Source organism: Oncorhynchus keta, chromosome 20 (assembly GCF_023373465.1).
Source record: "Oncorhynchus keta strain PuntledgeMale-10-30-2019 chromosome 20, Oket_V2, whole genome shotgun sequence".
NCBI classification, from domain to species: Eukaryota; Metazoa; Chordata; class Actinopteri; order Salmoniformes; family Salmonidae; genus Oncorhynchus; species Oncorhynchus keta.
This window is the reverse complement of record NC_068440.1, coordinates 21,159,114-21,172,802: the sequence shown is the minus strand read 5'-3', so window position 1 is coordinate 21,172,802 and position 13,689 is coordinate 21,159,114. Positions and strand designations below refer to the sequence as shown.

Genomic DNA, 13,689 nt, shown 5'->3' with positions numbered 1-13,689 from the left:
ATCCGATCCTCGTTTGCTAAGTCTAACGACACCGCTGGTTCTGCTCACACTGCCCTACCCTATGCTCTGACCTCTTTCTCCCCTCTCTCTCCAGATGAAATCTCGCGTCTTGTGACGGCCGGCCGCCCAACAACCTGCCCGCTTGACCCTATCCCCTCCTCTCTTCTCCAGACCATTTCCGGAGACCTTCTCCCTTACCTCACCTCGCTCATCAACTCATCCCTGACCGCTGGCTACGTCCCTTCCGTCTTCAAGAGAGCGAGAGTTGCACCCCTTCTGAAAAAAAACCTACACTCGATCCCTCTGACGTCAACAACTACAGACCAGTATCCCTTCTCTCTTTTCTCTCCAAAACTCTTGAGCGTGCCGTCCTTGGCCAGCTCTACCGCTATCTCTCTCAGAATGACCTTCTTGATCCAAATCAGTCAGGTTTCAAGACTAGTCATTCAACTGAGACTGCTCTTCTCTGTATCACGGAGGCGCTCCGCACTGCTAAAGCTAACTCTCTCTCCTCTGCTCTCATCCTTCTAGACCTATCGGCTGCCTTCGATACTGTGAACCATCAGATCCTCCTCTCCACCCTCTCCGAGTTGGGCATCTCCGGCGCGGCCCACGCTTGGATTGCGTCCTACCTGACAGGTCGCTCCTACCAGGTGGCGTGGCGAGAATCTGTCTCCTCACCACGTGCTCTCACCACTGGTGTCCCCCAGGCTCTGTTCTAGGCCCTCTCTTATTCTCGCTGTACACCAAGTCACTTGGCTCTTTCATAACCTCACATGGTCTCTCCTATCATTGCTACGCAGACGACACACAATTAATCTTCTCCTTTCCCCTTCTGATGACCAGGTGGCGAATCGCATCTCTGCATGTCTGGCAGACATATCAGTGTGGATGACGGATCACCACCTCAAGCTGAACCTCAGCAAGACGGAGCTCCTCTTCCTCCCGGGAAGGACTGCCCGTTCCATGATCTCGCCATCACGGTTGACAACTCCATTGTGTCCTCCTCCCAGAGCGCTAAGAACCTTGGCGTGATCCTGGACAACACCCTGTCGTTCTCAACTAACATCAAGGCGGTGTCCCGTTCCTGTAGGTTCATGCTCTACAACATCCGCAGAGTACGACCCTGCCTCACACAGGAAGCGGCGCAGGTCCTAATCCAGGCACTTGTCATCTCCCGTCTTGATTACTGCAACTCGCTGTTGGCTGGGCTCCCTGCCTATGCCATTAAACCCCTACAACTCATCCAGAACGCCGCAGCCCGTCTGGTGTTCAACCTTCCCAAGTTCTCTCACGTCACCCCGCTCCTCCGCTCTCTCCACTGGCTTCCAGTTGAAGCTCGCATCCGCTACAAGACCATGGTGCTTGCCTACGGAGCTGTGAGGGGAACGGCACCTCAGTACCTCCAGGCTCTGATCAGGCCCTACACCCAAACAAGGGCACTGCGTTCATCCACCTCTGGCCTGCTCGCCTCCCTACCACTGAGGAAGTACAGTTCCCGCTCAGCCCAGTCAAAACTGTTCGCTGCTCTGGCCCCCCAATGGTGGAACAAACTCCCTCACGACGCCAGGACAGCGGAGTCAATCACCACCTTCCGGAGACACCTGAAACCCCACCTCTTCAAGGAATACCTAGGATAGGGTAAGTAATCCTTCTCACCCCCCCCCCCCCTTAAAAGATTTAGATGCAATATTGTAAAGTGGCTGTTCCACTGGATGTCTTAAGGTGTATGCACCAATTTGTGAGTCGCTCTGGATAAGAGCGTCTGCTAAATGACTTAAATGTAATGTAATGTAAATGAGAGAGCTAAAGAGAAATGGAGAGAGCTAAAGAGAGATGGTGAGAGTTAGAGAGAGCTAGAGAGAGCTGGAGAGAGCTAGAGAGAGATAGAGAGAGATGGAGAGAGCTGGAGAGAGCTAGAGAGAGATGGAGAGAGCTAAAGACAGATGGAGAGACCTAAAGAGAGATGGAGAGAGATGGAGAGAGCTAAAGAGAGATGGAGAGAGCTAGAGAGAGCTGGAGAGAGCTAAAGAGAGATGGAGAGAGCTAGAGATAGATGGAGAGAGCTAAAGAGAGATGGTGAGAGTTAGAGAGAGATGGAGAGAGCTAAAGAGAAATGGAGAGAGCTAAAGAGAGATGGTGAGAGTTAGAGAGAGCTAGAGAGAGCTGGAGAGAGCTAGAGAGAGATAGAGAGAGATGGAGAGAGCTGGAGAGAGCTAGAGAGATGGAGAGAGCTAGAGAGAGATGGAGAGAGCTAAAGAGAGATGGAGAGAGATGGAGAGAGCTAAAGAGAGATGGAGAGAGTTAAAGAGAGATGGAGAGAGTTAAAGAGAGATGGAGAGAGATGTAGAGAGCTAAAGAGAAATGGAGAGAGATGGAGAGAGTTAAAGAGAGATGGAGAGAGATGTAGAGAGCTAAAGAGAGATGGAGAGAGATGAAGAGAGCTAAAGAGAGATGGAGAGAGCTAGAGAGAGATCTAGAGAGAGATGGAGAGAGCTAGAGAGAGATGAAGAGAGCTAAAGAGAGATGGAGAAAGCTAAAGAGAGATGGAGAGAGCTAGAGAGAGCTGGAGAGAGCTAAAGAGAGATGGAGAGAGCTAGAGAGAGATGGAGAGAGCTGGAGAAAGCTGGAGAGAGATAAAGAGAGATGGAAAGTGCTAAAGAGAGATAGAGAGAGCTAAAGAGAAATGGAGATAGATGGAGAGAGCTAAAGAGAGATGGAGAGAGTTAAAGAGAGATGGAGAGAGATGTAGAGAGCTAAAGAGAGATGAAGAGAGCTGAAGAGAGCTAAAGAGAGCTGAAGAGAGCTAAAGAGAGATGGAGAGAGCTAAAGAGAGATGGAGAGAGATGGCGAAAGCTAGAGAGAGATGGAGAGAGCTAGAGAGACATGGAGAGAGCTAGAGAGAGATGGAGAGAGCTAAAGAGAGATGGAGAGAGCTAGAGAGAGATGGAGAGAGCTAAAGAGAGATGGAGAGAGCTAAAGAGAGATGGTAAGAGCTAGAGAGAGATGGAGAGAGCTAGAGAGAGATGGAGAGAGCTAGAGAGAGATGGAGAGAGCTAAAGAGAGATGGAGAGAGATGGAGAGAGCTAAAGAGAGATGGAGAGAGTTAAAGAGATGGAGAGAGTTAAAGAGAGATGTAGAGAGCTAAAGAGAAATGGAGAGAGATGGAGAGAGTTAAAGAGAGATGGAGAGAGACTTAGAGAGCTAAAGAGAGATGGAGAGAGATGAAGAGAGCTAAAGAGAGATGGAGAGAGATGGCGAAAGCTAGAGAGAGATGGAGAGAGCTAGAGAGACATGGCGAGAGCTAAAGAGAGATGGAGAGAGCTAAAGAGAGATGGTGAGAGCTAGAGAGAGATGGAGAGAGCTAGAGAGAGATCTAGAGATGGAGAGAGCTAGAGAGAGATGAAGAGAGCTAAAGAGAGATGGAGAAAGCTAAAGAGAGATGGAGAGAGCTAGAGAGAGCTGGAGAGAGCTAAAGAGAGATGGAGAGAGCTAGAGAGAGATGGAGAGAGCTAAAGAGAGATGGTGAGAGTTGGAGAGAGATGGAGAGAGCTAGAGAGAGATGGAGAGAGCTGAAGAGAGATGGTGAGAGTTAGAGAGAGATAGAGAGAGCTAAAGAGAGATGGAGAGAGCTAAAAAGAGCTGGAGAGAGATGGAGAGAACTAGAGAGAGATGGAGAGAGCTAGAGAGAGATGAAGAGAGCTAAAGAGAAATGGAGAGAGCTAAAGAGAGATGGAGAGAGCTAGAGAGAGCTGGAGAGAGCTAAAGAGAGATGGAGAGAGCTAGAGATAGATGGAGAGAGCTAAAGAGAGATGGTGAGATTTAGAGAGAGATGCCTTCACTGCTATTCGCCCAGCAGCTAGCATACGCTAGCAAACGCTAGCAAACGCCCACAGATTAGCATCACTGTAGTGCTATTCACTCAACTGAACGACTTGAATAGTTTAGTGTTAGCTAGCTACATAGCTGTCTTTGTTTCAAGATAATTGTGTAGTTTAGAGTGTGTAGTCTTGGAGTGATTATCTTAATTTACCGAGGTTCGCTAGCCAGCTATTTGTCGTCCTTAACGTAGGAGACTCTGCTAGCTAGCCAACAGCTAACAGCTAGCCAACGTCTACTGAATAGTATTCAACAACCCGGTCGCATTCACAGGTAGTATCACATTTTCATTTCATTTCATTACAGTACAACGGTTTGATTTGTTTGATCGTAGCTAGCTACATAGCTAGCTACATAGCCGTCCTTGTATCAAAGATAATTGTGTAGTCTAGAGCGATTTTCTAGGTTAGCTAGCCAGCTATTGTCGTTCTTTTAACGCAACGTAACGTAAACAACACTGCTAGCTAGCCAGCTAGCCCCGAATAGTAGCACTGTAGAAACTATTACACTCAACGGAACGACTTGATTAGTGTAGTGTCAACAACGCAGCTACTGCCAGCTAGCCTACTTCAGCAGTACTGTATCATTTTAATCATTTTAGTCAATAAGATTCTTGCTACGTAAGCTTAACTTTCTGAACATTCGAGACGTGTAGTCCACTTGTCATTCCAATCTCCTTGCATTAGCGTAGCCTCTTCTGTAGCCTGTCAACTATGCGTCTGTCTATCCCTGTTCTCTCCTCTCTGCACAGACCATTCAAACGCTCCACACCGCGTGGCGCGGCCACCCTAATCTGGTGGTCCCAGCGCGTACGACCCACGTGGAGTTCCAGGTCTCCAGTAGCCTCTGGAACTGCCGATCTGCGGCCAACAAGGCAGAGTTCATCTCAGCCTATGCCTCCCTCCAGTCCCTCGACTTCTTGGCACTGACGGAAACATGGATCACCACAGATAACACTGCTACTCCTACTGCTCTCTCCTCGTCCGCCCACGTGTTCTCACACACCCCGAGAGCTTCTGGTCAGCGGGGTGGTGGCACCGGGATCCTCATCTCTCCCAAGTGGTCTTTCTCTCTTTCTCCCCTTACCCATCTGTCTATCGCCTCCTTTGAATTCCATGCTGTCACAGTTACCAGCCCTTTCAAGCTTAACATCCTTATCATTTATCGCCCTCCAGGTTCCCTTGGAGAGTTCATCAATGAGCTTGATGCCTTGATAAGCTCCTTTCCTGAGGACGGCTCACCTCTCACAGTTCTGGGCGACTTTAACCTCCCCACGTCTACCTTTGACTCATTCCTCTCTGCCTCCTTCTTTCCACTCCTCTCCTCTTTTGACCTCACCCTCTCACCTTCCCCCCCTACTCACAAGGCAGGCAATACGCTTGACCTCATCTTTACTAGATGCTGTTCTTCCACTAACCTCATTGCAACCCCCCTCCAAGTCTCCGACCACTACCTTGTATCCTTTTCCCTCTCGCTCTCATCCAACACTTCCCACGCTGCCCCTACTCGGATGGTATCGCGCCATCCCAACCTTCGCTCTCTCTCCCCCGCTACTCTCTCCTCTTCCATCCTATCATCTCTTCCCTCTGCTCAAACCTTCTCCAACCTATCTCCTGATTCTGCCTCCTCAACCCTCCTCTCCTCCCTTTCTGCATCCTTTGACTCTCTATGTCCCCTATCCTCCAGGCCGGCTCGGTCCTCCCCTCCCGCTCCGTGGCTCGACGACTCATTGCGAGCTCACAGAACAGGGCTCCGGGCAGCCGAGCGGAAATGGAGGAAAACTCGCCTCCCTGCGGACCTGGCATCCTTTCACTCCCTCCTTTCTACATTTTCCTCCTCTGTCTCTGCTGCTAAAGCCACTTTCTACCATTCTAAATTCCAAGCATCTGCCTCTAACCCTAGGAAGCTCTTTGCCACCTTCTCCTCCCTCCTGAATCCCCCCCCTCCCTCTCTGCAGATGACTTCGTCAACCATTTTGAAAAGAAGGTCGACGACATCCGATCCTCGTTTGCTAAGTCAAACGACACCGCTGGTTCTGCTCACACTGCCCTACCCTATGCTCTGACCTCTTTCTCCCCTCTCTCTCCAGATGAAATCTCGCGTCTTGTAATGACGGCCGGCCGCCCAACAACCTGCCCGCTTGACCCTATCCCCTCCTCTCTTCTCCAGACCATTTCCGGAGACCTTCTCCCTTACCTCACCTCGCTCATCAACTCATCCCTGACCGCTGGCTACGTCCCTTCCGTCTTCAAGAGAGCGAGAGTTGCACCCCTTCTGAAAAAACCTACACTCGATCCCTCCGACGTCAACAACTACAGACCAGTATCCCTTCTCTCTTTTCTCTCCAAAACTCTTGAGCGTGCCGTCCTTGGCCAGCTCTACCGCTATCTCTCTCAGAATGACCTTCTTGATCCAAATCAGTCAGGTTTCAAGACTAGTCATTCAACTGAGACTGCTCTTCTCTGTATCACGGAGGCGCTCCGCACTGCTAAAGCTAACTCTCTCTCCTCTGCTCTCATCCTTCTAGACCTATCGACTGCCTTCGATACTGTGAACCATCAGATCCTCCTCTCCACCCTCTCCGAGTTGGGCATCTCCGGCGCGGCCCACGCTTGGATTGCGTCCTACCTGACAGGTCGCTCCTACCAGGTGGCGTGGCGAGAATCTGTCTCCTCACCACGTGCTCTCACCACTGGTGTCCCCCAGGGCTCTGTTCTAGGCCCTCTCTTATTCTCGCTGTACACCAAGTCACTTGGCTCTGTCATAACCTCACATGGTCTCTCCTATCATTGCTACGCAGACGACACACAATTAATCTTCTCCTTTCCCCTTCTGATGACCAGGTGGCGAATCGCATCTCTGCATGTCTGGCAGACATATCAGTGTGGATGACGGATCACCACCTCAAGCTGAACCTCAGCAAGACGGAGCTCCTCTTCCTCCCGGGAAGGACTGCCCGTTCCATGATCTCGCCATCACGGTTGACAACTCCATTGTGTCCTCCTCCCAGAGCGCTAAGAACCTTGGCGTGATCCTGGACAACACCCTGTCGTTCTCAACTAACATCAAGGCGGTGTCCCGTTCCTGTAGGTTCATGCTCTACAACATCCGCAGAGTACGACCCTGCCTCACACAGGAAGCGGCGCAGGTCCTAATCCAGGCACTTGTCATCTCCCGTCTTGATTACTGCAACTCGCTGTTGGCTGGGCTCCTGCCTATGCCATTAAACCCCTACAACTCATCCAGAACGCCGCAGCCCGTCTGGTGTTCAACCTTCCCAAGTTCTCTCACGTCACCCCGCTCCTCCGCTCTCTCCACTGGCTTCCAGTTGAAGCTCGCATCCGCTACAAGACCATGGTGCTTGCCTACGGAGCTGTGAGGGGAACGGCACCTCAGTACCTCCAGGCTCTGATCAGGCCCTACACCCAAACAAGGGCACTGCGTTCATCCACCTCTGGCCTGCTCGCCTCCCTACCACTGAGGAAGTACAGTTCCCGCTCAGCCCAGTCAAAACTGTTCGCTGCTCTGGCCCCCAATGGTGGAACAAACTCCCTCACGACGCCAGGACAGCGGAGTCAATCACCACCTTCCGGAGACACCTGAAACCCCACCTCTTCAAGGAATACCTAGGATAGGGTAAGTAATCCTTCTCACCCCCCCTAAAAGATTTAGATGCAATATTGTAAAGTGGCTGTTCCACTGGATGTCTTAAGGTGTATGCACCAATTTGTGAGTCGCTCTGGATAAGAGCGTCTGCTAAATGACTTAAATGTAATGTAATGTAAATGAGAGAGCTAAAGAGAAATGGAGAGAGCTAAAGAGAGATGGTGAGAGTTAGAGAGAGCTAGAGAGAGCTGGAGAGAGCTAGAGAGAGATAGAGAGAGATGGAGAGAGCTGGAGAGAGCTAGAGAGAGATGGAGAGAGCTAAAGACAGATGGAGAGACCTAAAGAGAGATGGAGAGAGATGGAGAGAGCTAAAGAGAGATGGAGAGAGCTAGAGAGAGCTGGAGAGAGCTAAAGAGAGATGGAGAGAGCTAGAGATAGATGGAGAGAGCTAAAGAGAGATGGTGAGAGTTAGAGAGAGATGGAGAGAGCTAAAGAGAAATGGAGAGAGCTAAAGAGAGATGGTGAGAGTTAGAGAGAGCTAGAGAGAGCTGGAGAGAGCTAGAGAGAGATAGAGAGAGATGGAGAGAGCTGGAGAGAGCTAGAGAGATGGAGAGAGCTAGAGAGAGATGGAGAGAGCTAAAGAGAGATGGAGAGAGATGGAGAGAGCTAAAGAGAGATGGAGAGAGTTAAGAGAGATGGAGAGAGTTAAAGAGAGATGGAGAGAGATGTAGAGAGCTAAAGAGAAATGGAGAGATGGAGAGAGTTAAAGAGAGATGGAGAGAGATGTAGAGAGCTAAAGAGAGATGGAGAGAGATGAAGAGAGCTAAAGAGAGATGGAGAGAGCTAGAGAGAGATCTAGAGAGAGATGGAGAGAGCTAGAGAGAGATGAAGAGAGCTAAAGAGAGATGGAGAAAGCTAAAGAGAGATGGAGAGAGCTAGAGAGAGCTGGAGAGAGCTAAAGAGAGATGGAGAGAGCTAGAGAGAGATGGAGAGAGCTAAAGAGAGATGGTGAGTTGGAGAGAGCTGAAGAGAGATGTTGAGAGTTAGAGAGAGATAGAGAGAGCTAAAGAGAGATGGAGAGAGCTAAAAAGAGCTGGAGAGAGATGGAGAGAGCTAGAGATAGATGAAGAGAGCTAAAGAGAAATGGAGAGAGCTAAAGAGAGATGGAGAGAGCTAGAAAGAGCTGGAGAGAGCTAAAGAGAGATGGAGAGAGCTAGAGATAGATGGAGAGAGCTAAAGAGAGATGGTGAGAGTTAGAGAGAGATGGAGAGAGCTAAAGAGAAATGGAGAGAGCTAAAGAGAGATGGTGAGAGCTAGAGAGAGCTAGAGAGAGCTGGAGAGAGCTAGAGAGAGATAGAGAGAGATGGAGAGAGCTGGAGAGAGCTAGAGAGAGATGGAGAGAGCTAAAGAGAGATGGAGAGAGCTAGAGAGAGATGGAGAGAGCTAAAGAGAGATGGAGAGAACTAGAGAGAGCTAGAGAGAGATGAAGAGAGCTAAAGAGAAATGGAGAGAGCTAAAGAGAGATGGAGAGAGCTAGAGAGAGCTGGAGAGAGCTAAAGAGAGATGGAGAGAGCTAGAGATAGATGGAGAGAGCTAAAGAGAGATGGTGAGAGTTAGAGAGAGATGGAGAGAGCTAAAGAGAAATGGAGAGAGCTAAAGAGAGATGGTGAGAGTTAGAGAGAGCTAGAGAGAGCTGGAGAGAGCTAGAGAGAGATAGAGAGAGATGGAGAGAGCTGGAGAGAGCTAGAGAGAGATGGAGAGAGCTAAAGAGAGATGGAGAGACCTAAAGAGAGATGGAGAGAGATGGAGAGAGCTAAAGAGAGATGGAGAGAGCTAGAGAGAGCTGGAGAGAGCTAAAGACAGATGGAGAGAGCTAGAGATAGATGGAGAGAGCTAAAGAGAGATGGTGAGAGTTAGAGAGAGATGGAGAGAGCTAAAGAGAAATGGAGAGAGCTAAAGAGAGATGGTGAGAGTTAGAGAGAGCTGGAGAGAGCTAGAGAGAGATGGAGAGAGCTGGAGAGAGCTAGAGAGATGGAGAGAGCTAGAGAGAGATGGAGAGAGCTAAAGAGAGATGGAGAGAGCTAAAGAGAGATGGAGAGAGCTAAAGAGAGATGGAGAGAGTTAAAGAGAGATGGAGAGAGATGTAGAAAGCTAAAGAGAAATGGAGAGAGATGGAGAGAGTTAAAGAGAGATGGAGAGAGATGTAGAGAGCTAAAGAGAGATGGAGAGAGATGAAGAGAGCTAAAGAGAGATAGAGAGAGATGGCAAAAAGCTAGAGAGAGATGGTGAGAGCTAGAGAGAGATGGAGAGAGCTAGAGAGAGATCTAGAGAGAGATCTGGAGAGAGCTAGAGAGAGATGAAGAGAGCTAAAGAGAGATGGAGAAAGCTAAAGAGAGATGGAGAGAGCTAGAGAGAGCTGGAGAGAGCTAAAGAGAGATGGAGAGAGCTAGAGAGAGATGGAGAGAGCTAAAGAGAGATGGTGAGAGTTGGAGAGAGCTAAAGAGAGATGGAGAGAGCTAGAGAGAGATGTAGAGAGCTAAAGAGAGATGTAGAGAGCTAGAGAGAGATGACGAGAGATGGAGAGAGCTAAAGAGAGATGGAGAGAGCTAAAGAGAGATGGAGAGAGCTAGAGAGAGATGGAGAGAGCTAGAGAGAGATGGAGAGAGCTGAAGAGAGATGGAGAGAGCTAGAGAGAGATGGAGAGAGCTAAAGAGAGATGGAGAGAGCTAGAGAGAGATGTAGAGAGCTAAAGAGAGATGTAGAGAGCTAGAGAGAGATGACGAGAGATGGAGAGAGCTAAAGAGAGATGGAGAGAGCTAAAGAGAGATGGAGAGAGCTAGAGAGAGATGGAGAGAGCTAAAGAGAGATGGTGAGAGTTAGAGAGAGATGGAGAGAGCTAAAGAGAAATGGAGAGAGCTAAAGAGAGATGGAGAGAGCTAGAGAGAGATGGAGAGAGCTAAAGAGAGATGGTGAGAGTTGGAGAGAGCTGAAGAGAGATGGTGAGAGTTAGAGAGAGATAGAGAGAGCTAAAGAGAGATGGAGAGAGCTAAAAAGAGCTGGAGAGAGATGGAGAGAACTAGAGAGAGATGGAGAGAGCTAGAGATAGATGAAGAGAGCTAAAGAGAAATGGAGAGAGCTAAAGAGAGATGGAGAGAGCTAGAAAGAGCTGGAGAGAGCTAAAGAGAGATGGAGAGAGCTAGAGATAGATGGAGAGAGCTAAAGAGAGATGGTGAGAGTTAGAGAGAGATGGAGAGAGCTAAAGAGAAATGGAGAGAGCTAAAGAGAGATGGTGAGAGCTAGAGAGAGCTAGAGAGAGCTGGAGAGAGCTAAGATAGAGAGATGGAGAGAGCTGGAGAGAGCTAGAGAGATGGAGAGAGCTAAAGAGAGATGGAGAGAGCTAGAGAGAGAGAGATGAGATGGAGAGAACTAGAAGAGAGAGATGAAGAGAGCTAAAGAGAAATGGAGAGAGCTAAAGAGAGATGGAGAGAGCTAGAGAGAGCTGGAGAGAGCTAAAGAGAGATGGAGAGAGCTAGAGATAGATGGAGAGAGCTAAAGAGAGATGGTGAGAGTTAGAGAGAGATGGAGAGAGCTAAAGAGAAATGGAGAGAGCTAAAGAGAGATGGTGAGAGTTAGAGAGAGCTAGAGAGAGCTGGAGAGAGCTAGAGAGAGATAGAGAGAGATGGAAGAGAGCTGGAGAGAGCTAGAGAGATGGAGAGAGCTAAAGAGAGATGGAGAGACCTAAAGAGAGATGGAGAGAGATGGAGAGAGCTAAAGAGAGATGGAGAGAGCTAGAGAGAGCTGGAGAGAGCTAAAGACAGATGGAGAGAGCTAGAGATAGATGGAGAGAGCTAAAGAGAGATGGTGAGAGTTAGAGAGAGATGGAGAGAGCTAAAGAGAAATGGAGAGAGCTAAAGAGAGATGGTGAGAGTTAGAGAGAGCTGGAGAGAGCTAGAGAGAGATGGAGAGAGCTGGAGAGAGCTAGAGAGATGGAGAGAGCTAGAGAGAGATGGAGAGAGCTAAAGAGAGATGGAGAGAGCTAAAGAGAGATGGAGAGAGTTAAAGAGAGATGGAGAGAGATGTAGAAAGCTAAAGAGAAATGGAGAGAGATGGAGAGAGTTAAAGAGAGATGGAGAGAGATGTAGAGAGCTAAAGAGAGATGGAGAGAGATGAAGAGAGCTAAAGAGAGATAGAGAGAGATGGCGAAAGCTAGAGAGAGATGGTGAGAGCTAGAGAGAGATGGAGAGAGCTAGAGAGAGATCTAGAGAGAGATCTGGAGAGAGCTAGAGAGAGATGAAGAGAGCTAAAGAGAGATGGAGAAAGCTAAAGAGAGATGGAGAGAGCTAGAGAGAGCTGGAGAGAGCTAAAGAGAGATGGAGAGAGCTAGAGAGAGATGGAGAGAGCTAAAGAGAGATGGTGAGAGTTGGAGAGAGCTAAAGAGAGATGGAGAGAGCTAGAGAGAGATGTAGAGAGCTAAAGAGAGATGTAGAGAGCTAGAGAGAGATGACGAGAGATGGAGAGAGCTAAAGAGAGATGGAGAGAGCTAAAGAGAGATGGAGAGAGCTAGAGAGAGATGGAGAGAGCTAGAGAGAGATGGAGAGAGCTGAAGAGAGATGGAGAGAGCTAGAGAGAGATGGAGAGAGCTAAAGAGAGATGGAGAGAGCTAGAGAGAGATGTAGAGAGCTAAAGAGAGATGTAGAGAGCTAGAGAGAGATGACGAGAGATGGAGAGAGCTAAAGAGAGATGGAGAGAGCTAAAGAGAGATGGAGAGAGCTAGAGAGAGATGGAGAGAGCTAAAGAGAGCTGGAGAGAGATGGAGAGAGCTAGAGAGAGATAGAGAGAGCTAGAGAGAGATGGAGAGAGCTAAAGAGAGATGGAGAGAGCTAAAAAGAGATGGAGAGAGCTAAAGAGAGATGGAGAGAGCTAGAGAGATGGAGAGAGCTAGAGAGAGCTAAAGAGAGATGGAGAGAGCTAAAGAGAGATGGAGAGGGATGGAGAGAGATAGAGAGAACAAGAGAGAGATGGAGAGAGCTAGAGAGAGATGTAGAGAGCTAAAGAGAGATGGAGAGAGATGTAGAGAGCTAGAGAGAGATGGCGAGAGATGGAGAGAGCTAGAGAGAGATGGAGAGAGCTAGAGAGAGATGGAGAGAGCTAGAGAGAGCTGGAGAGAGCTAGAGAGAGATGGAGAGAGCTAAAGAGAGATGGATAGAGCTAAAGAGAGATGGAGAGAGCTGGAGAGAGATGGAGAGAGCTAAAGAGAGATGGAGAGAGATGGAGAGAGCTAAAGAGAGATGGAGAGAGCTAGAGAGAGCTAGAGAGAGATGGAGAGAGCTAAAAAGAGCTGGAGAGAGATGGAGAGAGATGGAGAGAACAAGAGAGAGATGGAGAGAGCTAGAGAGAGATGTAGAGAGCTAAAGAGAGATGGAGAGAGATGTAGAGAGCTAGAGAGAGATGGCGAGAGATGGAGAGAGCTAGAGAGAGATGGCTAGAGAGAGATGGAGAGAGCTAGAGAGAGCTGGAGAGAGCTAGAGAGAGATGGAGAGAGCTAAAAGAGATGGATAGAGCTAAAGAGAGATGGAGAGAGCTGGAGAGAGATGGAGAGAGCTAAAGAGAGATGGAGAGAGATGGAGAGAGCTAAAGAGAGATGGAGAGAGCTAGAGAGAGCTAGAGAGAGATGGAGAGAGCTAAAAAGAGATGGAGAGAGATGGAGAGAGATGGAGAGAACAAGAGAGAGAGATGGAGAGAGCTAGAGAGAGATGTCTAGAGCTAAAGAGAGATGGAGAGAGATGTAGAGAGCTAGAGAGAGATGGTGAGAGATGGAGAGAGCTAAAGAGAGATGGAGAGAGCTAGAGAGAGATGGAGAGAGTTAAAGAGAGATGGAGAGAGCTAGAGAGAGATGGAGAGAGCTAGATAGAGATGGAGAGAGATGGAGAGAGCTAAAGAGAGATGGAGAGAGCTAGAGAGATATGGAGAGAGCTAGAGAGAGATAGAGAGAGCTAGAGAGAGATGGAGAGCGCTAGAGAGAGATGGAGAGAGCTAAAGAGAGATGGAGAGAGCTAGAGATGGAGAGAGCTAGAGAGAGCTAGAGAGAGATGGAGAGAGATGGAGAGAGCTAAAGAGAGATGGAGAGAGCTAAAGATAGATGGAGAGAGCGAGGGAGAGATTGAGAGAGCTAAAGAGAGATGGAGAGAGCTAGAGAGAGATGGA

The 13,689-nt window shown here is 48.8% G+C and overlaps 1 protein-coding gene across 8 annotated transcripts in view; it reads right to left on the bottom strand.

Annotated features, from left to right (window-relative positions):
* Positions 1 to 13,689, bottom strand: part of LOC118398970 (triple functional domain protein-like) — a 165,410-nt gene that overhangs the window by 57,226 nt on the left and 94,495 nt on the right. The window lies entirely within an intron of this gene.